Below are 25,869 nucleotides of genomic sequence, written 5' to 3' on the forward strand. Positions count from 1 at the left end.
CATTCAGAAGCCAGCTTGTTTTTTTCACTTTGCAAATAACTTATTTTTTCAGTCTCAATGCCTGAAGAATTTGTCTCTTTCTTTCATTTCCATCAGCTTCTCTCTGATTGCTCTAATTCTGGCTTTTTGAAAATGTCTGTGTTCTCCCTGATTATGTAAAACCTTCAGTATTTATTTGGTTTTTGGTTTGTTTCTTTTTCCCCCACAAGGAGAGGGAGCTGCGGGTTCTGTTTGTGACAACACCCTCAGATACCAGCACAGGGCCTGGCACAGGGTAGTGCCCAGTCAATCACAACCAGGGGTAAAGGTAAAGAAGAGAGACTCAGGCTGGGCGCAGGGGCTCACACCTGTGATCCCAGCACTTTGGGAGGCCGAGGCAGGCAGATCACCTGAGGTCAGGAGTTTGAGACCACCCTGGCCAACATGGTGAAACCCCGTCTCTGCTAAAAATACAAAAATTAGCGGGGTGTGGTGGCACATGCCTGTAGTCCCAGCTACTCAGGGGGCTGAGGCAGGAGAATCGTTCGAACCCGGGAGTTGGAGGTTGCATTGAGTCGAGATCACGCCACTGCGCCCGGCTGAAAATCCAATTTCCTTGTGTGTTGCATAATTTATCTTAACTTCAGAATCCAAGTGAATTTTATGGTGAAAATTCCGGGCAAGAGAACAAGACTCTATCTCAAAAAACATAAACAAAACAAAAAATAAAAACAAAATAAATATATACTTATAAAACGTGGCCACTGCAGTGACTCATACCTGTACTCCCAACACTTTGGGAGGCTGAGGCGGGAAGATGACTTGAGGCCAGTTCAGGACCACTCTGGGCTACATAGTGAGACACATCTCTACAAAAATAAAAACATTAGCCAAGCATGGTGGCTTGCACCTGCAGTCCCAGCTACTTGGGAGGCTGAGGTGGGAGGATCACTTGAGCCCAGGAGTTGGATGCTGCAGTGAACTAAGATCACAACACTGCACTCCAGCGTAGGCAACAGATCAAGACCCTGTCTCTAAAAAAATTTTTTATTTAATTTAAAAGCTATATTAAATAAATTAAATATTAAGTAAATATAAAGTATACATGTATGTATATGCATGTGCATGCATGTCTGTCTATTACACATATTTATATATGTGTGTATATATATATAGACACATGCATACATATGTACATATTAATATTTGCTTTTCTGGATGGGCGTGGTGGCTCACACCTATAATCCAAACACTCTGGGAGGCCGAGGTGGGCAGATCACTGGAGGTTAGGAGTTCAAGACCAGCCTGGCCAACATGGTGAAACCCCGTCCCTACCAAAAATACAAAAATTAGCTGGGCATGGTGACGCACGCCTATAATCCCAGCTATTCGGGAGGCTGAGGCAGGAGAATCGCTTGTACCGGGGAGGCAGAGGTTGCAGTGAGCCAAGATCTCGCTATTGCACTCTAGCCTGAGTGACAGAGTGAGATTCTGTCTCAGAATTCTCAGAAAAAAAAAAAAAAAAAAACAAAAAAAAACGATGTATGTATTTGCTTTTTCTGCATAAAGTAACTCAAGAAGGACACACAAGAAGGTGGGTATAAGCAGCTGCTGTCAGGAAGGAGAAAAGTGTGGCGGAAAGCTTTTCACCTAACTCCTCTGTGCCAAGTCAACATATTACCCAGCTAAATAGAAAAATAAATTCAAACAATGAAAAGAAAGGCTGCCAAGCGTTTGCTGAGCGGTGGGACAGTACTCACCAGGGTGCGTAGGAAGCTGCTATGAAGAAATAGATGACCATCCGGTCGAACATGTGGAGACAGTGTTCCACCATCCTAGGGTGGCAGAGAAGCCGGCGGTCACAGCCCCTGCACAGCAGGGAAGGGCCAGTGCCCCCAGAGCCGTGCCCTAGGCTGATCGTGCCTGCCTACAGGTTAGCGGGGCTGGGTTCCTCTATCCAGCCAGGACCCCTTGGGCCTCAGAATCCCCATCTGTAAGTGACCAGGGCAGTGGTCTTCAAACCAGGCTCCTTATCACCCTAGGGGTTGTATGGAGACACCTTGCCTCGGGGGTCCCACTGAGGGCCTTGTGCCCCTACAAGTAAGGATTGGACACCCTCTTTCCCACATTTTTTTTTTTTTTTTTTTTTTTTTTTGAGACAAGGTCTCACTCTGTCTCCCAGGCTGGAGTGCAGTGGCACGATCTCAGCTCACTGCAACCTCTGCTTCCCAGATTCAAGCCATTTTCTTGCCTCAGCCTTCCAAATAGCTGGGATTACAGGCACCTGCCACCATTCCCAGCTAGTTTTTGTATTTTTAGTAGAGATGGGGTTTCGCCATGTTGACCAGGCTGGTCTCGAACTCCTGATGTCCAGTGACCCACCTGCCTCGGCCTCCTAAAGTGCTGGAATTATAAGCGTGAATCACTGCGCCTGGCCATCCTCCCCTACTTTAAACAGAGCCATTATGCATTTCTGCTTTATATACTGGGTTTTTCCAAAGATTTATAATGGGGAAAGAATTCTGTGGAGAAAGTGCAAAAATGGCCAGACAGAGTGGCTCACACCTGTAATTCCAGAGGTTTCGGAGGCTGAGGCAAGAGAATTGCTTGAGCTCAGAAGTTGGAAACCAGCCTGGGCAACATAGTGAGACCTCATCTCTACTAAAAATTAGGAAGATCAGCCAGGCATAATGGTGCGTGCCTGTACGCCTAGTTACTCCAGAGGCTGAGGCAGGAAGATCTCTTGATCCTGGGAGGTTGAGACTGCACTGAGCCATGTTTGTGCCACTGCACTCCAGTCTGGGCAACAGAGTTAGATCCTGTCTCAAAAAACAAAAACAAAAACAAAAACACTGCAAAAACTACTAAATTATGTGCCCCTCAAGACTGTCTGGGAGCTGACATTCTAATGCTAGAAGAACTTAGTGGTTCAGATCCAAGCTTTGGAGCCAGAAGGCCTGGGTTTGAATTCCAGCTCTACTCTTCAGGAGTACATAACCTTGAGTAAGTTACCTATTCGCTCTAGATCTCAGCTTCCTTCTCTGTAAAATACAGAGGATGCCAGCAACCTGACACGGGGCTGTAGGGAGGATTAAATTAGCTAATACTCAGCACAGTATATAGTAAGTGTTCAATAAACACCAGCTGTTTTGGTCGGGTGTGGTGGCTCACGCCTGTAATCCCAGCACTTAGGGAGGCCAAGGTGGGGGATCACCTGAGGTCAGGAGTTTGAGACCAGCCTGGCTAACATGGTGAAACCCCGTTTCTACTAAAAATACAAAGTATTGGCCGGGCGCGGTGGCTCAAGCCTGTAATCCCAGCACTTTGGGAGGCCGAGACGGGCGGATCACGAGGTCAGGAGATCGAGACCATCCTGGCTAACACGGTGAAACCCCGTCTCTACTAAAAAAATACAAAAAACTAGCCGGGCGAGGTGGCGGGCGCTTGTGGTCCCAGCTACTCGGGAGGCTGAGGCAGGAGAATGGCGTGAACCCGGGAGGCGGAGCTTGCAGTGAGCCGAGATCGCGCCACTGTACTCCAGCCTGGGCGACAGAGCGAGACTCCGTCTCAAAAAAAAAAAAAAAAAAAAAAAAAAAAAAAAAAAAAAAAAAAAAAATACAAAGTATTAGCTGGGTGTGGTAGTGAGTGCCTGTAAGCCCAGCTACTAGGGAAACTGAGGTAGGAGAATTGCTTGAGCCTGGGAGGCGGAGGTTGCAGTGAGTCAAGATCATGCCGTTGCACTCCAGCTTGGGCAACAAGAGTGAAACTCTGTCTCAAAATCAATCAATAAATAATAAAAATAAATAAATAAACAACCATTTTTATGATGACCTCACCTTGTATAGTGAGCGATAACCCTCAATACATGGGACTGTCATGTGCCAGCCTCCACAGTGGTGCCCAGTGAGTCACACCCCTGGTATTCACACACTGGGACCCTCCCCTCCCAAAACAAATAAGGTAAACTCAGGGAACCGCTAGGACATTGCAGAAATGATGGTGTATGATTCCTAAGGCTAGATCATAAAAGACATTATAGCTTCTGCCTTGTTCTGTTAAGTTGCTAAGTTTGGGGAAAACAAGCTCCCATGTGGCTGTGAAGACACAGCCACACTACAACCCAGCACTAACTCACCAGCCAAGTGAGGGGGCTTAGACTCTCCAGCCCCAGTCAAGCTGTCAGATGACAGCAGCCCCAGCCAACCTCTGACTACAGGAAACACCACGGACTGGAGCCACACAGCTAAAGCTCTCAAATTCCTAACCGCTTCAGGCTTTGAGAGAGAATTAAGTGTTTCTTGTTATTTTAAGCCACAATGCTCTGGCATACTTCGTTACAAAGCAATCACGGACCCGTACAAACTGTGGTTCTGTCTAGCAAAGTGCAGCCCTGAACAAATTTGACTAATGATTGTATGCACGGCTCAACTGCATGTCTTCCTAGAAATTAAAGGGAGTGGCATACAGCTTTATGGGGGGCCTGGATTCCTAGAGTCAGTTTGGGTTGAATGTGGCTGCTATGCAACCTGGAGCAAATAAGGTTTCTTTTCTTTTTCTTTTTCTTTTCTTCCTTTCCTTTCCTCTCCTCTCCTTTCCTTTCCCTTCCTTCCCTTCCTTCCCGTCCTTCCCTTCCTTCCCTTCCCTTACTCCTCCATCCTTCCTTGATCCTCCTCCATCCCTCGTTCTTTATCGTCTCTCTCTTTCTTTCTTCTTCTTTCTTTCTCTTTTATTTCTTTCTTTCTTTCTTTCTTTCTTTCTTTCTTTCTTTCTTTCTTTCTTTCTTTCCTCTCTCTCTCTTTCTTTCTTTCTTTCTTTTTTTTTTTTTTTTTGACAGATTCTCACTTCATTGCCCAAGCTGGAGTACAGTGGCACTATCTCAGCTCACTGCAACCTCCGCCTACCAGGTTCAAGCAATTCTCGTGCCCCAGCCACCTGAGTAGCTGGGATTACGTGTGTGTGCCAGACACCATGCCTGGCTAATTTTTGTACTTTTAGTAGAGACAGGGTTTCACCATGTTGGCCAGGCTGGTTTCAAACTCTTGACCTCAAGTGATCCTTCCCCCTCAGCCACCCAGAATGCTGGGATTTCAGGCATGAGCCACCTTGCCCGGCCTCACTGTAATTTTTATTTTTATTTTTTTAATCAAAACTAGCCAGACGCGGTGGCTCACATTTGTAATCCCAGCACTTTGGGAGGCCAAGGAGGGCAGATCACCTGAACCCAGGAATTCAAGACCAGCCTGGGCAACATGATGAAACCCCATCTCTACAAGAAATACATAAAATTAGCTAAATGCAGTGGTGCATGCCTGTAGTCCCAGCTACTCAGGAGGCTGAGATAGGAGGATCACTTGAGCCCTGGAAGTGGAGGTGAACCGAGATGACGTTACCACACTCCAGCCTGGGTGACAGAGTGAGACCCCATCTAAAAAAAAAAAAAAAAAAAAAAAAAAAATCAAAACTGTGAAACTCGGGGATTCTAATGCCTACATGGCAGAATTATTGAAACGATTAGGGAATGGCACCTGTGACATGCCTGGAACGAAGCCTAGAGGGGAGCTGGCCCATAATGACCACCCAGCAGCCAGCAAGGGCTTTCCTCTTGGTCCTCTCAGAAGCCAGCAAACCAAGCCAGGCATGAAGGCTCATCCCTGAAACCCCAGCACTTTGGGAGGCTGAGGCTGGTGCATCACTAGAACTCAAGAGCTGGACACCAGCCTGGGCAACATGGTGAAACCCCATCTCTACAAAAAGATACAAAAATTAAAAAGCAAATGTTAAGTGGTTTGTATTTATTAATGGGTTAATTTAACAAGAACAGCCTTTTCAAACACTGCAGAGCGTATTTTCTACAATAAGATTTCCTATTTTTTCTTTTGCCTTTGTTTCCAGCTTACTAAGTACAGATTCTGCAAAACTATTTCATAAGCCAGTTCCGTGGAACCCCTTTCTGGCCATTTCCTGAAGCAACTTTCTTTCCTATTCATCCCCACAACACGAAGGCCAGGTTCTGCAAGTAAAAGGGTGGTGAGGCAATTCTGGACTCATTTAAGTGGCAAGCCCAGGAGGGTGGGTCTCAGAGAACACGTAGAGGGAAGTGGAGGCTCGCACGGTGTGGAAATACTGACCAGATGGAATTAACCACCTTCCCGGAAGCAAGACTGGAGAGCGCTGTGGAGCTTGCCGCAGGTTCTGCTGGATAGGAAAGTGTGTCTCCTCCACCTGCTGTCTGCTTCTGTCCCGTCTTAGCCAGCAGAGCTATTTTAATGCAGACATTTGCAGCCTGCGCAGTACTCTCCTGGAACCAATAAGTCGCCAGTTAGGAAAAAGATCAGCACTGACCAAACAGAGATGTTGGAAACCTGCATTAATCCCCAGTGGAGGCAGAGGCTCTGAATGCTGAAGCCACAGCTGTGACATGGCCACACTTTGCACATGGCCCCAGGTACTCAGATTTCTGCACCCTCAGGGTGGCTCGCAGGCTCCAGAGCTGGGGTTCAGGCCCTGCTGACCACAGTCAACTGTCCCCTGCTGCCTCAGACCGGGGCCAAATTACTGGTGTGCTTCCCTCCTGCACCCACTCAACGGCTCTGTGGCCTTTGCAAGCACCTGCCTGGCAGGGCTATGGCAATGTGTGGAGTCAGATGATGGTGCCAAGTTGGGAGCGGACTTACAGTGAGACAGTGTAGATAAAGCCTGGGGCCCAGCTCCCCAGCAGCACCTGCTCCTGCACCGTGGCCACTGTGGCAACGTGGCTGCTTCTATTTCCTTGCGCTCCATTGCCATCTTATCCCAGGCAGGGCCCCTTTGCCCCCTGCACCTGCCACCATCCGTCCTTGCCCCAGACTCCCAAGTTTCCTTTCAGTCCTGCTCTTGGGAGGGAAAGAACCCCTGGCTTGTGGAGCCTGCCGGTCCTGAGGTGGCCACCTGCCAAGGCCCTGGCATCCCCCATCCTGGGGCTCCTGCCCCACCTTTGAGCTCTCCCTCTCACTGCCATCCCCTTGGCCTCTCCTGGCTGGGGCCTTGCTGTCTGTCACCCCTGAACAGAGCTGACGCTGAAACCCCAGAACGGCAGGGACCTGGAAGTGTTCCACTCACTTGCTTCAACCAGCACCTTGAGGACAGACCTTCACCTGCACTTGGAGCGTTTAGTTGAACTGCAGTTTTGATAATAATGTAACTGTGTGCAAATACTAGAGCAGGTGACTGTGGTGTGAAAGGGTGAATACTCGGGAAGTGTGTGATTTTTGTCTGAGAAGTTTAGTCAGCAAGCAGCCAATTCATGGCAACATAAAGAGAGTTGATATGAAAACTGCCTTTCCCCTACATCCCTAAGGAGACTGCCAAGAAGACCAGGACATGCTACTACGTAGGTTCAAGAAATGATGAAGGTGAGCATTGAGGAGCTAAGACACATGAGTTTAATCTCAGATTCACTTCCGATGCACTGCCCGAGCGTCTGGAGAGGAGAATCTGGACTCCTTCGTGCATCTGCTTTGAGAGGCGTGGCCCCGGTACGAATTTGGGACGCCTTTGCAGTGGCAAAAGTCATGAAATTAGGTGGCAACACCTTAGGACCATCAAAAGGGAGGGTTGTCTTGGGAAGGAAGGCTTGGTGTTAACAGATTTGGTTTGTTGGGTCTAAAGAACAGCAAAGTATTTCTCCCTGGCTCTTGGAATTCAAGGTTCCTGAGCTCTTCAATCCTGGGCAATTTCACATTTGCTCATTTCGCACAAGCAGGAGGCAGGGAGAGTTGTTGGGATTCGTGCCAGGCAGAGCCGAGCACATCAGGGGCCCTGGGTAAAAGGGGGTGGGGATAGCGCAGGCACCAAAGGTCTCCACATGGGGTTGCCAGCCGCCAGTGGACACCAGATGGGAAGGGACACTGCATGCCCACCGTTTGCCTCTGCCTGTGGGGTGCTGCCCCCACAGTGCCTCTCGGGCGTCTGCAGCCTCACATCTTGTTTCTCACCCCCAATGTGGATCACAGCCGCTGCATGTCTCTATAAACACCACAAGGCCAGCGGCCTCCTCTTGGGCTCATAGGATGCCTGAACCACCAGCCTCATCCTGAGCTCCCCTCCATGGACGTGAGCCCCATTAGCTTTTCTCCCATTTAGAGGCAATGGAAGGCCAAACCCCCTTAGAGAAAGAACAAGAAACTGGGATGAGCCGCCTCATGTGTTGAGATGTAGAAAAGTGAGATTTATTTGCAGAGTAAAGAACCAGCTCCACTGTCCTGAGGGTGCCTCTGGTCTCTTGCAGTTGGATCCCCTCATGTTTCCCAAACCCATGTCCAGATCTCCCCCTCCCCACCCTATCTCTTCACTCCTCGAAAACCAGCTCCCCTCGCTTTGCCCAGATCACGCAGCAACGCCATGTCAGGTAAATCCTTCCTCTTCACAGTAGACTCTGAAATTCGCCCTATGTTCCCCACTCCCCTCTTCACCAATGAAAAGCAGCAGCTTGTGGTTTCCAGCACCCGGTGCCTCCTGTCTGTGGCCCCTCCAGGACATGGGCTGTAAAGTTTCTCCTCCTCCAGAAGCCTTCGTGCACCGGCCTGCACCAGCCGTCCCCACCTCAGCCCACCTTTTCTCCATCCTGAGCCACAGCACATGTCCTCCAGGAATCTGGCTCTGACCACTTCTGACGATTCATTCCCTGGTCAGTCCCCTGGGACCCCTGAGACAGTTCAACCTGAGACCCTGGCCTTCTGGGCCTCCCCAGCTGTGTTTCTGGTCATTCCTTTCCTCGAGTCCCTCCACCCTGGATGCCCAGGGCAACACCCTGGCCTCCCCTACACGCTGGCTTGGTTCTTCTCAACCATTGCCATTGGCTTGGTTTCTGTTGTGTTTGGTTTTTAGGGGTCAGGCTGCCAATTGCTGTTCTTCTCCCGGGCTCTGTCCTCCTCTCTCTCCTTGGGTTGCAGCATCCAGGTCTGATCCAACAACTCCACAGCACACAATGTGGCCCAGGCCATGCATGGAGGAAGACAGCAGAGCGGCTGAGAGGCTCCCAAAGGGAGCCAGGGCCCAGGCTCAGCACACCCTCCCCACAGTCCCCTGCATCCACTGCCCCTCCTGCACCTGGCACTGGGCAGTGTGGGCTGTGTCAGCAGTGTCCGTCCTCCCTTCTCAATCTGTTGTGAGCTCCATTAGGCCAGGACCAGTCCTTGGAAGCTGTGGACCCTCAGCCTCCCTAGCAGAATGTCTCACACATAGTGGTGGCTCCATAACATGTTTATTTCCTATTATGTCCATTTATTTTATAAATTTCATGCAGGCCAGAGAGATTGGAATTATCAATTACTTTAAAAAATAAAAGGATAAAAGCAAGACCTGGAAATACAGACCCAGCAGCACTGGAATGCACCAACCAAGGCAGAGAGACCCCCTGAAACTCCGCAACTGCTGGACCATTTAAGGCAACATCGTATCTCAAGCGGAGAGGGAGAGAATCCACCTGTCTTGGGGGGTGGGGTTTTTTAAGTGGATTTAGTCATGGTCTGGACTTGCCCAGTTTTCTGTGCTATGCTGTGGGAAGGGACAAGGTCCTAAACTACGCTCACAGGACTTAAATAAAACAAACAACACGCACAGGTGGGTGGGAAGGCAGTCAGATGACTCAATTCTGTGCCCACCACCCATGGCCCCTGATGGGCCATGCCTTCTGCTTAGACAACAGCCTCCTGGACCCCACAGATGGGGGCAATGGCATAAAGTCAGACCTGCAGCTGAGGCCTGACTCGCCGCAATGGCCCTGTCCGCCATCGCCAGTGACAGATCTGTCACTTTCTCACTGATCCTTCATTTTCCTATGCAATGGGGCTAATACTGCCTCTTTCTAAGGTTGCTATGAGGATTAATTTTTGAGATAATAGACATTGAGATAACAAACCTGCCAAGTGCTACATCGATGTGATTATCCTGAGACTGAGAGGAAATGTCAATGTGGCACTAGATGGTGGCATGGCCGTGAGTGGGAGAGAGAGTGTGGATGTTCCGGATGTCCCCGGATCTCTACCAAACAGAAGATGCAGTGAAAGGACAGCCAGTGTTCCTGGTGTCTCCTTTTCCCCTCAGGGCAATGAATTATGGGTTTTCTGTGACTTAGTTTTCTTCCTTTCAAATGAAGTTAATAATACCGTCTGTCTCGGGGGTATTCACAGACGTGAACAGTTAATGATTGCAAAGCGCTTTGAAAATAAATGAGCTTACTCCTAATGGTGGTGTTTGATATTTATAATAATAAGCCTGTGCTGCTGGCTTCACAAACAATATTCATTGGTACAGGCCTTAGTTTTATGACTGGCTTTTTCAAACTTAACATAAAATACTCTTATTTTAAAGTAATCAAATGATCTTCCTGCATTCATCCAGGGTCTTATTTGGAAAAATTTAAGATTTGATCATAGATCTATTTTAAACAGTGCCAAGTTAACTGACATTGATGCCATCGTATCTTGGGTCCCTAGGAAATCCAGAAGGGGACAATGAATGGTAGGAAGACTCGGACTCGGGTCTGCCTGTAACACTCGGAGCCTGCAAGGCAACACAGTTAATTGAGTTTTATTAAAATGACTTGGTGTGGCTATAAACCAAACCACACCCCTCTAGCCGACACGAAGAACTTCCGGCAAAAGCCCTGCGGTGGGAAGGCCTCACCTGTCTCCTCTGCCGGCAGGCACACATGGATGACACTCAGGTATAAATTCAGCCTGCACCTCCTACAGATGAGCTGTTGAAGGCGATGGCCACAGCAAGTCCGCACCAAGTGCTCTTTAAACTCAGCAAACTCTCCCAAGAACAGAAAACCAAACAGCGCACGTTGCATGTTCTCACTCATAGGTGGGAATTGAACCATGAGATCACTTGGACACAGGAAGGGGAACATCACACACCGGGGCCTGTTGTGGGGTGGGGGAATGGGGGAGGGAGAACATTAGGAGATATACCTATTGTAAATGATGAGTGCAGCACACTAACATGGCATATGTGTACATATGTAACAAACCTGCACGTTGTGCATATGTACCCTAGAACTTAAATAAAAAAATAAATTAATTAATTAAAAAAAATGAGTGTTTCTTTAAACAAAGAACCTTCCCAGCAGTGCCTCCCGAGGTATGATTAATGAGGCCTGGCACCTCCTTCCTCACTCAGCGATCACTTCTCTGCAGCGCGTTCCCAGACGAAGGTTCCCTCACGGAGGTGGGAAGATTTCAGGCGATGTCTGTTCCTGTCTTTTGTCAACACAGAAAAGGATGGAGACCCCACTGGTCAGGCGAGCCCCGCGGTCCCTGTTCCTGGGGAAGCCTGGTCCCCATCGATTCGCCAAGGAACAAGAAAAGAACACGTCTTACCTGGATGGCGGGTCCCCGTCACGGTGGCCTTGGATCCGGCTTCAGCGGGAGAGGCAGCGCCTAGCTCACGGCTCCTCCGGCCGCTGCCTTACCCGGGAGCGCCACCCCGTGCCCCGCCAGAGGAAGTGCAAGCGCCTGCGCAGCACGGGTCGAAAGCCATACCGAGGACCCGCAGCGCAGCTCCAAGAAATCCCAAGTCCATTCACCAGAGGAGCTTCTCCACCAAATCATTGAAAACTGAAACGAGAAATGAGTCTCCACGGGTATCCCCTTGAGTTCGCCGTACGGAAAATGCAACCTGGTCAGCTGCATTTCTGCTGCCAGCCCTCCTCCAGGCAAGCACCAGCCTCCAGAAGGGCAAAGGGCAGGCGGCCACGGCGCGGAGTCACAGTTCAGAGGCCTTCTCAGCTGAACCTGAAGTTAGTCTAAGCTCGGGCCCCAGAGTGAGGACTCCGGGTCAGGCATCCGATTCCCCATCAGCTCCTTTACCTAAAGCTGTGCAGAGAATCCGAGGCTACGAGTGGGGATGGGGGAAAGATATACAGGGGATGCTTTGGTTTCACTCCTGAGATATGAGAACGTTCTCTGAACACACATGCAGATAGCTGGACTTCTACACAGACGAAATCCAAATCGTTTCTTTCCTCCCAGCATAAGGGAATGATCCAGTAAGAGCTGGTGTTCATCGATGCTATGTGTCCACAATGGGGCTGAGCACCCGCCTCACTGCATCCTAATATCTGTCTAATGAGGTAGGGAATGTCACTGTCACACTCTGCAGACGAGGAAGCCAAGCTGTCAGCAGGTCCACATCTTGCCACAAAACCAGTAACCTGTGGCGCTGAGATCACACACCGGTCGTCCACTGCCACATCCATGGCCTCCTTCTCTGGGGTTTGCCTGCCTCCTGATGGCCACCATGCCTCTGTCCCCTTGCAGGGGCTGGCTCTTCTGGTGGTCAGTACTTTTTGGCTACAAGCAGCAGAGATGCCCTCGAGGGCTTGTTGAAAGCACTCACATCAACGAGGCCTCAGAAAGGGAGCTGAGGCCGTGCACGGCACTGCAGTTTCTCCTCACACTTTGCATCCCTGGCCTGACTCTCCCTCAACATGTCCTGCTATCTCCACAAGGCAGCCAGCCCAGCCCTGTCCTCCTCACCTTCCAGCACCAGCTGAGCAGCCCTCCCCACATCATCTCCAGCTGCTGCCCAGGCTGCGCGGAGCAGGTGTCCAGAGCCTATCCAGCCACTGTCTAGAGGGCAGAGAGACCTGCTGGGACTGTGACACCTGGCCCCGCCCACACGCCCTGCAGTAATGCACTGAGGAGTGCATGGCAGCACATATGTGCCTCATGTATCCTGCTATGATGCACCGAGTGGCACACAGCATTATTGTGTCAATCATGTGTCTTGATGTGATGAACTGGTTCAGACAATATCACGGAGGCAGTGTTTCTTTAATACTGTCAAATTTGAGGAAACAATCTAACAAAAGCCACTTGATGAACATTCTGTAAAGGTGACATAAATACTTCAAAAATATCTCTGACATAGAAAGAAAAAAACAAAAAGGGAGCTAGTCCAGATTTTAAAAACAAAAGATATAGTAACTAAAAGCAGTTGTGGTGCTTGGATAAAAACAAACAACAGAAGGTATAAACAACATTATTAGACATACTGGGAAAACTTTATATGGACCACGTATTAGATAATGGTGCTATGTGATTGTTACATCTCGTCCATGTGGGAACTGAAGGGGAATGATTTTGTTCTCAACAGATGAATGCTCAAGTATTTGGGGGTAAAATATCACAATGACTAACTTTCAAAATGGTTCAGTCAAAAGAATGACATATGTACACTTAAAAGGGGAAAATAAGTGTGGCAAAATGCCAACGACAGTTGAATTGTCATGTGGGAACCCACTGGACTATTCTAGAAACATTTCTGTAGCTTTAAAATTATTTAAAATAAATGTTGTGGGGGAAAGAGCACGCATTTAAGGTAGTAAAAATATTCAGGACACACAAAGAGGGGGTGCAAACAGGTAAAATGACAGGGTTTCTGACCTCAGAGAACTTGCTGAAGCTGTGCACTTGCCTGTCAGGAAGGCGGTGGAATGAGCAGAGCTTCATGGGGCAGGTCATGTCTCTACTGAGTGGAGCAGAGGATGGGGTGTCTGCAAACAGTGAATTTTAAGCCATTTGTTTAGTCCACATTACAGTGAATCCAAATAAGAGTTTGGAAAGCCAGTCACACCAGACTATCTTCACTTTGTTTAATGATAGACACAGGCAGGGATGGGGAACGGATGTCCCAAATGGATTCTCAGCCACATGCTTGGTGACCCAGAGGAGCGAGCACGGGAGACAGCAGCAAGGACCCAGAACAGGCCAGGCTATTCCATCACCTAATTTAAAAGGGGAGGTGGCTCCTGTTCACTCAGGAAAAAGTCAGGGGCAGGGCAGGTGCCAAATGTACCAAGGTGATGCATTCTTCTAATATTGTTCAGAACGTGTCTTCACGTCTCATCAAAACAACTTACGAAAGCAGAATATTCATCCTGTATCTAAATTCCATGTCCGTGCACTCAGGACCATGCACAACTACCTTTACTCTCCAATATGGCCCGTTGGATGAACACTTGTGAATTTGGACCAATATTTGCTGTTGCTCTTTGAAAAGAAGCATTTTCATCATTGCTTTTGATGGAAAACAAATTTAGCTAATCTTCCATTTTTTCCTTGCCTCCAGTAATTCTGGTCTGCTCAAGGTATTCAGCCAGCCAGCAGAGATAGAAAATAAAGGGCAGGCACAGTGGCTCATGCATGTAATCCCAGCACTTTGGCAGGCTAAGATGGGTGGATCGCTTGAGGTAGAAGTTCAAGACTGGCCTGACCAACATGGTGAAACGCCATCTCTACTAAAAATACAACATTAGCCGGGCGTGATGGCACATGCCTGTAATCCCAGCTACTCGGGAGGCTGAGGCAGGAGAATCGCTTGAACCCAGGAGGCAGAGGTTGCAGTGAGCCAAGATTGCACCACTGCACTCTAACCTGGGCAACAAGAGCAAAACTGTCTCAAAAAAAAAAAAAAAAAAAAAGGAGAGAGAGAGAGAAAGGAAGAAAAGAAAAAGTATGGGAGCCCACGAGTTGGAGACTGGAGTGAGGTATGATTGTGTCATTGCACACCAGCCTAGGTGATGAAGGGGAGGGGAAGGGGAAGGAAAAAAGAGAGACAGAGGAAGAGGAAGAGGAAGAGAGGAAGGAAGGAAGGAGCGGAAGAAGGAGAAGAAGGAAGGAAGGGGAAGAAAGAAGAAAAAAGGGCAAAAAGAAAAGAACAATCATGCAGGAGAATTTGGAGCAGCTTGGCCAATGAGTTCTTGGGTTCTCCGAGTCACGCTACACTGTGGACCATCAGCCAGCAGAAATCCATTCTTGTTACACCTGTGAACCCTGCTAGCAAGATGGTCAATGTGGCAGGATCCCTCAGGAAGGTGAGAACAGAGGACATTTTCCTCTTAAGGGTTAAACTCTAAGTTACTTCAATTGTGAGCAGAGACATGTAACACTGTTTAGGGAAAAACAACAAATTGTAGCCATATACGATGTGACTGTAACCTGAATGGACATATACTGCAGCTGACCAAGGAAATGTCCATCAGAAGCAGGATGGGCAACTGGGGAAAGAATACCAAGGGAAGGTGAGGTAGCCCAGCAGCATGGCTGCCCACACACCTGCAGGGAACAGAGCCGCCGCTCAAGACAGCAGAGCCTCCCAGGGACACAAGCCCCCGGCCCAGGAGCCTGAGCATCTGCTACTTCAGATGTGGTCCCTTTATTGGAACAAATCAATATAGTCCCAGATCTCCGGTCTGCAGCCACTGATCTGGCAGAAGATTTTTCTCTGTACCTACTGATATGGGTTGAGGTTTTGTCTCCTGCAATCTCACATCCAGAAGCTGTCTTGTCCTCATCTGGCAGGGACAGCAGCAGCCTTGGTGGGAGTGCATCAGAGCTGTGCTACCTCTCTAGTTCCTCCATACAACCTAGAGCTCAGGGCTGCCGGCTGTCTTGCCATTCCACAGGACGCCACCATGGCCCATCACATTAATGATGTGGACAGGAAACAAGACACCCCACTGTTTTGGTGAAATTATGACCACCTGGACTGGGATGTAACTCTTGTAAGAATGCACAGGGCGGCCAGGCGCAGTGGCTCAAGCCTGTAATCCCAGCACTTTGGGAGGCCGAGAAGGGCAGATCACTAGGTCAGGAGATCGAGACCATCCTGGCTAACACAGTGAAACCCCGTCTCTACTAAAAAATACAAAAAAAAAAACTAGCCGGGCGAGGTGGTGGGCACCTGTAGTCCCAGCTACTCGGGAGGCTGAGGCAGGAGAATGGTGTAAACCCAGGAGGCGGAGCTTGCAGTGAGCTGAGATCCGGCCACTGCACTCCAGCCTGGGGGACAGAGCCAGACTCCGTCTCAAAAAAAAAAAAAAAAAAAAAAAAGAATGCACAGGGCTGCTGCTTTGAAGTTTCTGGGGCCTGTGATCTAGGAAGGTATGGATGCACTCTGTGAGGGGGAGGACAGGGTGCTGTGCCCACGTCCACCGGCACTAGAGACGGGCAGGCACTCTGAGTCTCTCTGGAGCTCTGCAAGCAACATCCACCAGACCACACACGCTACTCTGCTCACTTTCCAATTAACCTACAAACTGCCAGTTCCACATGAGGCCTAGAAAGAGCAAAGCCTTCAGAGCAGGTAGATGGAAAAGCTGGTCTCCCCATCGGGCCACGCTGGCAATTAGATCCCATGATGCATGGCAGAGTCACAGACAGGCCCAGAGCACAGACCCCTAGAGTTCTGGGACAAAACCACACCCTCCTCTGCAGATAATCGCTCTTCTGAGAACCAGCTCTCAACTTGTCCTCTAGGCCCTGGTGGACACTGAACATCTATACTTCACCATGGCACAGCTAGTGACAGCTAGCTGGAACTTGAGCAGACCACCAAAGACTGCGTTTTCTGACCTGTCACGTCACCAGGTGAGTCAACTGCGGGAGCATGTCATCATTACATTCAGGCAAGATGTATATATTTAATAGGTATATAGGTGTGCACACACACACAAGCATGCATGCACATGCACGCACACGCACACACACACAGGTTAGGCTTTGGCATGTTCTGGAGCACAAGATATACAAGCAAGTGGTTCCGACGCTCTTCGAGCCCACAGCTGCATGGACAGCACCCCTCACCACGCACCTGTTGGCCCCACGGGGACTTCCCTAGGACCACTCACCCAAATTAAAAGTTGGATTTGATTTCTGCAAAAGATGCTGACAGCTGACACCACTTGAAGGTGAAAGTTGGCAACGTTCTAACCCATTTGAGTGGCCCTAAAGAACAGCGGGGGAGGGGGGCCCATGCTGTCAGTAGGCAGGTGGCACGATGGCTGCCTCATGCATGTTAGCCTTTCTCTCCAGCCACCCAGCCTTGCTCAATGTTCTCATCAACAAAGTGGCCGTGGAGGCAGTGAAGGATGTTGTCAATGGCTTCAACCACATGGGTGTCCTCACTGCAAGGCTAGTCTGACTAAGGTCCACTGCTAAATGTATAAATCTGGGAGACACCAACACAATTCCTAGTATGAAAAACTCAACTGGAAAGAAGAGCCAGCCCCCAAGTCCATTGGACAAGTGTTGTGGGAGGAACAGAGACACCTCTTGGCCACTGCACCTGGCTCACAGAAGCCTCATCTGCTGCACCGGTTGCTTCCAGTACTGCTTCCAGGAGACCCGTCTGACAGCAGAGCTCAGCAGTGAGGCCTGTGACAGTCGTGATCCCGGCGCACACCCCACTACCTCGGGGAGCCTCCCAAGCACCAGGCAGTGCTGGCTGTGACAAGGCCCCCCCTTGAGGGCTGCTGGGTTGCCCAAGACGTGCCCTGCACTCCGAGCCATCAGTCAACAAGTGGTATGGGTTCTCCTATGGCCGGAAAACATGGGTGGAGACCCATGTGGAGCGGGAATGGCTCCTCTCATTACGTCCCTGCACCACTAGCAAGGTTTTGGATTCTCCGCTAACAATTCTGGACTGTGCTGGTTTGGGTGTCTTCATTCCTCAGATGCTTCCACAGACGGACACGAGGTGCCCACTGCCCTGCAGGCGGAGGCTGCCACCCAGCCACACTGGATGCCTTGTGCCAATGAGCCAGAAGAGTTTACTGCTATGGTGAGGGGACTGTTCTCGACTGTCCTGGGGAAATACAGCTCCCACCACAGATTGGGAGGCTGGGATGAGGATCTGGAATTTGTGGGATTCTCTAGGGAACCTCTTAGTATTCCTAAGTCCAGGGATAAGTCAATGGAAACCTACAGCTACCCGAAACGAGAAAGATTTCTAATGGGAAAGACCTTTCAGGAATGAGGTCTGGGTTAACTCCGCAGGTGAAAAACCACAACCCACAGAAGCAAAGGAAAGGAACATGGAACAGTGGCAGAAAGGAATTTTCAAACACAAACTTCTGCCAGATCATCAGATTGCAAAAACAGGGCACGCAGCAGCTCTGTGTGGTCTCCTCACTGCTTTGGTAAGATACACCGGTATCTACGAGCTAACTCTACCAGTCAGTTCTTTCTTTCCCTCTTCCCATCCCAGCACCACTATTAGCAGGATGGTCAACCCTACAGTCACCCCACATGCAAGTGTATCAGAGAAAGGTGTGACGGCGCTATAAAAGAACAGTCCCGGAGTGGGAATACTGACATATGGGATTTGTGTTTTGTGTCTCCACTTTTGGGAAGAGGAGGAACCATCTTCCATTGCACAAGAGAGAGTTGTAACACATTAGCCAGAAGCATCACGCTTCCCCAGAGGTATTGTTTAAAAGGGGCCTGAGCTGAGCTGGCAGAGGATGAACAGCATGTGCCCAGCTCTGCTGCCACCCATGGCCCCCAGGTCTCCTCAGCTGAAGCAGCCACAGAATGCCAGTCCTTCGATGGCTGCCAGCTGTACCCTGTCACGGTTTGGAAGGTGGAAAAAGAGAAGCAGTGATTCACGGAGGGTGGGGCAGGGTGGCCCATGCCCAAGCAGACATGAGATAAGGGTGGCCGCCCAGAGGCTTCCGGAGAGCCCCAGCTTTGCAGCTGCCAAGTCAGACAGTGGGGGCTCTCAGGCACCCTTGAGAGCTGCAGTGGCTGCAGGAACCCTCGAGTCAGAGACTTGGGTTCGTCAAGCAGGGCCTGTGAATAGCAGCTTCCCTAATCTCCTTTCCCCCAGCTCTCCCAGACCCTGGGATGTGAAACCCCCACATCTAAAAACAGGGAAGGGCTTCTGCTAGTTTTGCCAAATGCTGGCCAGGAGGCCTGCTGTCCAGCACCCATGCCTGCCCACCTCCCCTTTCAGGAGCTGGTCTCCAGCACCGACCTGGGAAGCTTAAATTTATCAGTCCTCTCCTCAGTCCCAGGGCCTCACCCTCCCTGCCCTGATGGCTGGTCTGGGAGTCAAAGTCTCCCGAGGCCTGGCCGGTGAATGCAGGGGAAGGCCCCAGCCACAGCAATCGTTCTCAAGAGTAGGCATGTGGCCAGTAACAACGGAACTACACATTTCTGAGTAACAGTTGGGTGAAAGCAGCTTTCCCTTCTTCCTCTGAACAGTGTGTTATGGAGAGATGGAACCAAAAACTACAGCAGCCATTTGGTTACCACAAAGGAAGCCAGACTGAGACTCACATTGACCACTCGGAAAGGGTAAATCAGAACACTGCAGAGAAACAGAACCTGGACCCTGGTCAAGCAGACCCTCAACTCCACCCTACCTTTGGGTTTTCGATTTGCACGCTGTTAAAATGTGTTAAAATTAAAGGCATCCTGACTTATAGGTTTTCATGAGTACTTTACTTGTGGATTTCTTGGCTAAATGTATTAATATTTGTTTCTTCTCACTAAAAGTCCAAATTTTCAACAAAGCTGTATGTGTAAGATTGATAGTTTCATTCCACTTGTTCTTTTCATAACTGGTATAAGCCACCAGGTTCTCAGTGTACTGCAAGATCGACTTTACAAAGCTGTAAAAAAAAATTAATTTCTTCATTCATTCCATTATAAAATGAAACAATGAATTAAATGTCTTCTCTTCATTGTTGGAATTATTCCTAAACTGTACTTAATTTATGTCTGAGGATTCAAGAAAAATAAATCCATATAAAACAAAAATAAGAGAATACAAATGAGAGGAAAGAGAAAAATACTGAAATGTAAATGCTACTGGACACTTGGACAGGCTCCAATGCAAGCACCTTTTCAGACATTCTTCTCCAACCTGGACATGATGGCCATCATTCCAGGAAGGAACTTAAGGGTCATCTGCACCAAGCTGACACATAACACATAATAAACACACAACACAAAATAAACACACAATACACAGTCATCCCTTGGATACCAAAATCCAAGCATACTCAAGTTCAGTGTGAAAAATCGGCCCCCTGAACATACGGGTTTCACAATGAGATTTTTGTGTTTTGATTTTTTTCCCACATTGATGTTTGCAACCAAGACCACTGCAATTTCAGTCTGTGTTTGCATGGGACGCAGAGCCTGCTGATACAGAGGACCAACTGTATTTACTGAAAAAGCTCCCTGGACAAGTGGACCACCTGTGCAGTGCAAACCTGCATTGTTCAGGGTTCAGCTGCAATGACAAGCAGGCCTTTTAGCCCCATCAGGAACCTCTTGGGCAGCATGCCCTCCCCCTCCTCACACATCCAGCTTCCATCCCCCATGATGGAGGGGCCAGCTCAGAGGAGACGCGTGCCACTGAGACAGCTGTTGTTGTTAAAGAGATTTTACTTAAGATATTTGTCAAAATGTTAACAGCGGGGTCACTCTGACTGATGACAATAAATGTCATCTTTACTTTTTCCATGTTTGCCAGGTAGTTTTCACCAACATTTTATCTTGAAAATATTCAAACTTAAAGAGAAGCTAAAAGGATAAAATAATGAAAAGCCACAGAACACTTTGTCTAGAGGAGGGTCCTCTACTGGGTGATTTTATCCCCCAGGGGATATCTGGCAATGTCTAGGGCACTTTTGACTGTCATACGGAGGGTAGGGGTGCCATTGGTATGTTGTGGGTAGAGGCAGGGCTGCTACTGAGCATCCTACAATGAGCAGGGCAGTCCTGCACCAGCCCCACAATGCCAGCAGTGCCAAGCATGGGGCACACTGAGCTGGAGTCCTCAGCTGCTAACAGTCTGCACGTTTGCTCCCCTCACTCTCAGCAGGAGTCTATGCTTCTTTCCACAAGACACCCCAGTTGTATTTTCACGTTCATTTAAATGTGTACTGAGGTCCCTGGCACCTGCAAAGCATTGGCTTAAAACAAACAAGATATCCAGAACTTCCTGGCAGCCAAGGGAGGCTGGAGCTGGAGCTGCACTGAAGCCCAGATGACAGCTTGTGTCACCACTGCCCGGAAACCTCCTTGGTTTGGAATCTCTGGATGTCAAGTGGGTTACACAAGTGTCACACTCCTTCAGACTCCCAGATCGGGATGGCCTTAAACGCGGACTTCCTGAATTTGAAACTATTAGTTACATACGCGGATTTGGTTTTTGGCTGGGCACAGTGGCTTTTACACCTCTCATCCCAGCACTTTGGGAGGCCAAGGTGGGATGATCGCTGAAGGGCAACATGGTGAGACCTCATCTCTACAAAATCATTGAAAAATTAGCCAGGTAGGCCGGGCGCGGTGGCTCAAGCCTGTAATCTCAGCACTTTGGGAGGCCGAGACGGGCGGATCACGAGGTCAGGAGATCAAGACCATCCTGGCTACTACGGTGAAACCCCGTCTCTACTAAAAATACAAAAAAATTAGCCGGGCATGGTGGCAGGCGTCTGTAGTCCCAGCTACTCGGAAGGCTGAGGCAGGAGAATGGCGTAAATCCGGGAGGTGGAGCTTGCAGTGAGCTGAGATCCAGCCACTGCACTCCAGCCGGGGCGACAGAGCCAGACTCCGTCTCAAAAAAAAAAAAAAAAAAAAAAAAAAAAAAAATTAGCCAGGTATGGTGGCATGGCTGTGGTCCCAGCTACTCAGGGGGCTGAGGTTGGGGGATCACCTGAGCCTGGGAGGTCGATGCTGCAGTGAGCCGTGATTATGCCACTGCACTCCGGTGGGCAACAGAACAAGACTCTGTCTCTGAAAAACAAACAAACAAACAAAACGTGGTTTTGAGACATTTGAATGTGGGAGTTCTTCTTGCAGGCCAGATGTCAGACCCTTACCTGAGACAGCGGTGGGGCCACCAAGGAGATAGTGGAATCTCACTCCTACAGGCTCACCCCCAATCTGGCCCACGATGCAATGTGACTACAGAGAAGTGGGACATACTTACTTTAGGTACTGCTGATACTCATGCACATTCTTCCCACAAACAGCATGAATGTTGACCAACTCCAGCATAGTGAGTAACAGGATCAGGCTGAGCACAGGAGACAGTAGTCTGATACTAAAAACAGATGAAAGTAAATTCAAATGTGAGGAACGTTGGTATTTTTCACCTTCATCAGGAAAAAGATGTTTCACCTAATCAACATCCTTAAGTTCCAACTTCTCAAAAAATAATTTTCCTAATCCTCAGAGCCCAGTGCCTGCTTCTAGCACCCAGGCCCGTGGCTGGCGGGAGTGCCCAGTGTAGCCCTTGCTCCCAGCCCATCCTGCACGTCGGCATTCCTTGCTCTTAGTCATCATCTGAGGCGCCCAGTCTACGTCAGGGCTGCCAGGGGCTGTGCATGCTCATGGGGCACCAGGCAGGCCCAGGCTGCGCCCAGCAGCCCCCCGCTCCCTGCCCTCTGACATCTAGGGAGGAACTCTCACCAGAGGAAAACAAATGGCCTCAATAAGAAAGCGGGTTCAATGCCACCAGATGAAAGAAATCCCAACTAAAGTAAGATCTTATTTTTCCCATGAAACTAGTTGAGACATTTAAAAATATTCTGGTTTTGGAGAGTAGTAATAAGAGAATGACCTTGCCTTATAAACGGCTGGTAAGAGTGTAAATTGAGTAGCACCTTTCTGGAGGGGAATCCAGCGATATCTATTTAGAGCTTTAAAAACACAGATACCACTCAACCCAAAAGTTCTAGAAATGTATCCAAAATGGTCATTTCTTAAGGATGTAGCACATTCTAAAATATACACCGTAAGTGAAGAAACCGTAATGCTATTAATCTGCTATTAACTTAATCTGCTGTTATATTTTAAATCCAAATCAAGTTAATCTGCTGTTATACTTTAAATCCAAATACTCATTTAGGTAGATAGAACCCACATTTCCATATGCCCAAATTACAAACACTATTTAAAATAGTATGCACTATAACTTTCCATAAAATTCAGCATGGGGAGTCCTCACAGTCCTCAGATAACATCATTTCATTCAACACTGTCTCGTCACAACATCAGTGAGAAAAGAAATCGATATCCCGCGAGGGCCGCGGTCTGTGTGGAGAAGCACCTTCTGCACGGGTTTTCTCCCGTCCCCCAGTTTCCTCCCACATCCCAGAGCTGTGCACATTAGGTGAACTGGCGCATCTCCATGGTCCCAGAGTGAGGGTGGGTGTGTGACTGGCCCTGCGACGGAACCGCGTCCTGTCCAGGGTGGGTCCTGCCTTATACCCAGAGCTGCCGGGATAGGCTCCAGCCACCCACAACTCTGAACTGGAATAAGCAGGTTGGAAAATGAATGAATGAATGAATGAATGAATGCAAATTATAAGAACTTGTAAAGTCTACCATCATCATACAAGTGCTCGACAGCGCGTGCCAGGTACAAAAGTGCTCAGTGACCCACACCTTTGTTCCTGTTGGTGCTGAAGCTGTGGGTGGGGGGAAGGGGGCGGGCCTGGGGAGGTCTCGCTCTGCAAACGTTTATTGCCTCATTTAACCACCACTGGACTGCCGGACTGCCATCACTCACAGCCTCACCAAACACTGAGTAGTTCTCATTTGTTTGTTTGTTTTTCTTTTTTTTGAGACGGAGTCTCGCTCTGTCGCCCAGGCTGGAGTACAGTGGCCGGATCTCAGCTCACTGCAAGCTCCACCTCCCGGGTTTATGCCCTTCTCCTGCCTCAGCCTCCCAAGTAGCTGAGACTACAGGCGCCCGCCACCACGCCTGGCTAGTTTTTTTTGTAATTTTTTAGTAGAGACGGGGTTTCACTGTGTTAGCCAGGATGGTCTCGATCTCCTGACCTCGTGATCCGCCTGTCTCGGCCTCCCAAAGTGCTGGGATTACAGGCTTGAGCCACCGTGCCCGGCCTTCTCATTTGTTTTTATTCATCTTTCTTAAATGTCCATAGAGCTCATATGTACCTCAATGTTTAGCATTGTGAGTGTTTTGGGTCTTTCTTTAGAAGTTTGGTAATATTTTTATGACCAGAAACATGCTGTGGGAACTTAACTTTTGTTTCCATCGTGCAAGGAAAATAAATCTCAGGACTCCAAACTCACTAAGCCAAAGGGAAAAGTCAAGCTGGGAACTGCCTCAGGCAAACCTGCTTCCCATTTTATTCCTAAATAAGGTGGCTACAAAGAGAAAAAAGCTACATACAGACATCCCTCACAGTTTGTCCACAAGGAAATGCCTCGTGGGCCTCAAGATCTCTACCCGGAAAGACTTCTGCTGAATTTCACCCTGGCAATGCAGTTGCCAGCTGATCTTCCCAGGCGTGGGACAGGGTGTCATCCCTCAGCTCACCTGAGACAAATACCTATATGATTGCTTCCTCTGCCCTGTGTAAAATGCAGCTTCACTGAGGCACACTAAGGTGTAAGTGACTATTCCTCTACCCCCACTCACAAGTCAATTGTGTATTCACCGAAAGGCTCATCAAAGACTCAAAACAAGGCAATCCTTTGTCTCTTGTCCACCTAGAACCTGGAAGGCCCCCACCTTTGTGTTTTCCCGCCTTTCCAGATGGAACCAATGTACACCTTACACCTGCTGACTGATGTCTTATGTCTCCTTAAAATGTATAAAAGTTGGCCGGGCGCGGTGGCTCAAGCCTGTAATCCCAGCACTTTGGGAGGCCGAGGCGGGCGGATCACGAGGTCAGGAGATCGAGACCATCCTGGCTAACCCGGTGAAACTCCGTCTCTACTAAAAAAAATACAAAAAACTAGCCAGGTGAGGTGGCAGGCGCCTGTAGTCCCAGCTACTCGGGAGGCTGAGGCAGGAGAATGGCGGGAACCCGGGAGGCGGAGCTTGCAGTAAGCTGAGATCCGGCCACTGCACTCCCGCCTGGGCGACAGAGCGAGACTCCATCTCAAAAAAAAAAAAAAAAAAAAAAAAATGTATAAAAGCAAGCTGCGCCCCCAGTACCTGGGGCACATGCTGTCAGGACCTCCTGAGGCTGTCACAGCCCGTCCTTAACCCTGAGAAAGTAAACTTTCTAAACGGATTGAGACCTGTCTCAGATACGTTGGGTTCACACTATCAATTGTGAACTCCAAGTACATCAGCACCTGTCGATGAGGTTCAGTGAGGGGCCTACTGTGTGTGTCTGAAAGTGGGGACTAGAACTGCATCTGTGACAACTTCCTGCCCCACAGTGCCCCTCCAAAACAGGAAAGTGAGCATGCACCTATTCCACATACGCAGGTAGTTCTGCCACTGGCGAGACTGCAGCATTTTCTCCACCCACTGCCTGTGTCTCAGTTCTGAGGCAACGGTGACCTGGCCAGACACGCGGTGGCATTGCTTGCCAATGCTTCGGAGCACAACCAGCACTTCCAGCACAATCCTGGGGCAGAACGGGGTAGGAACGGGTGTGCTGCAGAGGAACGGGTGTGCTGCAGAGCTCACGGAGCAGCTGGGGCCACCTGCAAACAGAGCCAGACTTAGAGCAGGCATCATGATCCTCACCTGTGCCTCACTCTCCTTCTGCACCTACAAGGCTGTGGCTTTCCGGGAGCCAGGGCTAGCTGCGTATCACTGGTGGGTCTGCAGGGACAACCGTGACATGCGGCAAGTGTTAACTAAATACACTGAATTGTGGCAAACAGAATGACATTCACAGCCTCATCAGATGTGCCAAGCTTGCACAGAGATTGTCAAAACCGATCTCATAATTCCTCTTGGAGCAGTAACAGTGGGATTCTAAGACTACTACCAAGTTTATAAAATCTAAAACATAGAAAATGTCTAAGTTTGCTATGCTAATCTGCAGAATCAGTGTTTCAACAGTTGTCAGGATGTCCTGGAACTTACGTCTCAGTAGGAAGACGACCCAAGTCCTTTAAAACACAATGATTCTCAGGCATATATGGTGATACAGATCATTCGTCATTTTTGTAATTAAAGAGTGGCAGGCATTTGTTTCAGATTATCTTCTAATCTGAAAAATAGAAAATATTTAAAGATACGTGACAATTAAAATGCCCACATTAGTGCCTATGCACAATAATGTTTAACGGTTCACTGAGCAGCAACCTGACTGTGAATCTTAGTTTCCCC

At 49.0% G+C, this 25,869-nt stretch overlaps 1 pseudogene; it reads left to right on the top strand.

The window, feature by feature from the left end:
- Positions 1-11,105: 11,105 nt before the first annotated feature.
- LOC104668115 lies at positions 11,106-11,771 on the top strand (annotated as a pseudogene).
- Positions 11,772-25,869: the final 14,098 nt, after the last annotated feature.

Source organism: Rhinopithecus roxellana, chromosome 6 (assembly GCF_007565055.1).
Source record: "Rhinopithecus roxellana isolate Shanxi Qingling chromosome 6, ASM756505v1, whole genome shotgun sequence".
NCBI lineage: Eukaryota > Metazoa > Chordata > Mammalia > Primates > Cercopithecidae > Rhinopithecus > Rhinopithecus roxellana.